Source organism: Taudactylus pleione, unplaced genomic scaffold (genome assembly GCF_031769625.1).
Source record: "Taudactylus pleione unplaced genomic scaffold, aTauple2 ptg004058l, whole genome shotgun sequence".
Classification (NCBI taxonomy): domain Eukaryota; kingdom Metazoa; phylum Chordata; class Amphibia; order Anura; family Myobatrachidae; genus Taudactylus; species Taudactylus pleione.
Genome location: NW_028288357.1, coordinates 12,501 through 15,000, shown reverse-complemented (window position 1 = coordinate 15,000; position 2,500 = coordinate 12,501).

Below are 2,500 nucleotides of genomic sequence, written 5' to 3'. Positions count from 1 at the left end.
TCTCCCGTGTTGTTTATTTTACGTGTGGCTATTTTACTTTTATTTATTTTCTTCAAATTTCCACCTTACTCTCCCGTGTTGTTTATTTCACGTGTGGCTATTTTACTTTTATTTATTTTTTTTTCAAATTTCCACCTCACTCTCCCGTGTTGTTTATTTCACGTGTGGCTATTTTATTTTTATTTATTTTTTTTTTCAAACTTCCCGGGGTGCTGCTGCAGGGGCGCCGCGAGGCGGGTCTGCACCCTGCTCTCTCTATGTTTTTATTTCATGGGAGGCTATTTTTTTTCATATTCTTTCAGATTTCCCGGGGTGCTGCCGCAGAGGCGTCGCGGGACGGGTCGGGTCCGCACCTCACTCTCCCTATGTTTGTATTTCATGGGTGGCTACAGAATTACTTTTTTTTAAAACTTTCCAGGGCGGCCACCGGGGGGGGGGGGGGGGGGGGGCGCCGCGGGACTGCACCTCACTCCCTCTATGTTTTTATTTCACGGGTGGCTATACAATTTTATTTACATTTTTTATTTTACCAGGCGGCCACCGGGGGGCGCCGCGAGGCGGGGCGGGTCTGCACCTCACTCCTCCTGTGTTTTTTTTAGTCTCATGGGTGGCTACATAATTTATTTTTTTTTAAATTCCAGTGGCGGCCACCAGGGGGCGCCGGGAGGCGGGGCGGGTCTGCACCTCGCTCACCCTATGCTTTTATTTCATGGGTGGCTATAGAATTTTTTTTTTTTTTTTTAATTCCCGGGGCGGCCACCGGGGGGCGCCGCGACTCTGCCCCTCACTCACCCTATGCTTTTATTTCATTTGGTGGCTATGTCATTTTTTTTTTTTTTTTTAAACATTTCCCGGGCGGCCACCGGGGGGCGCCGCGAGGCGGGGCGGGTCTGCACCTCACTCCCCCTATGTTTTTATTTCATGGGTGGCATATAATTTGTAATTTTTTATTTATTTTTTTTAAATTCCCGGGCGGCCACCGGGGGGCGCCGCGCGGCGGGTCTGCACCTCACTCTCGCTATGTTTTTACTTCACGGGTGGCTATTCAAATTTGTTTATTTTTTTTTTCATTTTCCCGGGGGGCCACCGGGGGGCGCCGCGGGGCGGGTCTGCACCTCACTCCCCCTATGTTTTTATTTCATGGGCGGCTATTTCTTAAAAAAAAATAAAAATAAAAAAAATTCCCGGGGTGCTGCTGCAGTGGCGCGGGGCGTCCACCGGGGGGCGTCCACGATTCGGTCGGGCCTGCACCTTGCACTCTCTCCCTATGTTTTCATTTCATGGGTGGCTACTTTAAAAATTTTCATTTTGTTATTTATTTTTTAATTCCCGGGGCGTCCATCGGGGGGCGCCGCGTGGGGGGGGGGGGGGGGGGCGTTTCTGCACCTTGCACTCTCTCCCTATGTTTTCATTTCATGGGTGGCTACTTTAAAAATTTTCATTTTGTTATTCATTTTTTCGATTCCCCGGGGCGTCCATCGGGGGGCGCCGCGTGGGGGGGGGGCGTTTCTGCACCTTGCACTCTCTCCCTATGTTTTCATTTCATGGGTGGCTACTTTAAAAATTTTCATTTTGTTATTCATTTTTTCGATTCCCCGGGGCGTCCACCGGGGGGCGCCGCGCGGCGGGGCGGGCCTGCACCGTGCACTCTCCCTGTGTTTTAATTTCATGGGTGGCTGTTTTTCATTTTTTTCAAAATAATAATAATAATAATAATAATAGTAATAATTTCACGGGGCGCTGCTGGTGCAGCGTCGCGGGGCGTCCACCGGGGGGCGCCGCGGGTCGGGGCGGGTCTGCACCTTACTCCCCCCAATGTTTTAATTTCACGGGTGGCTCTATTTTTTTTTATTTCAATTTTTTGCCCTCCCGGGGTGCTGCTGCAGCGCCACCGGGTGGCCACCGGGGGGCGCCGCCGTGCCGGCGGGCACCGGCCTTCGCCCCTGCCCCCTCCCCGGCCCCCCAGGGGCCCGTCAGGCCAAGGGGCGGCGGTCCACGGGAGGCCGACTCCCCTCTGCGGAGGCCCCGATGAGGTCGGACCGGGGTGCCCTCGTCCGCCCTGCGCTTCCGAGGCTTCGGGGAAGAGAGGGAGAAGCCGCCGCTGAAGGTGGCGCGCAGCACCGGTGGCGTGACCCGTGAGGGAAACCCTCCGGCGGATTGTTAGGAGAGGGAGAGAGAAAGCGAGGCGACTGGCCGGGGGGGCCTTCTCCCACCCGAGGAGGCCCAGGCCGGGCTCCAGGAGAGCACGGGAGATTCTGCGAGCGAGGCGTCCCAGCCAGGGCTCCAGGAGAGCACGGGAGATTCTGCGAGCGAGGCGTCCCAGCCAGGGCTCCAGGAGAGCACGGGAGATTCTGCGAGCGAGGCGGCCCGGCCAGGGCTCCAGGAGAGCACGGGAGATTCTGCGAGCGAGGCGTTCCGTGCCAGGGCTCCAGGGGCGACCGGGGAGAGAGCCCCTTCCGCCAGCGCGGGAGCCCCCGGAGGTCTCCCGGCAGGGCCGAAG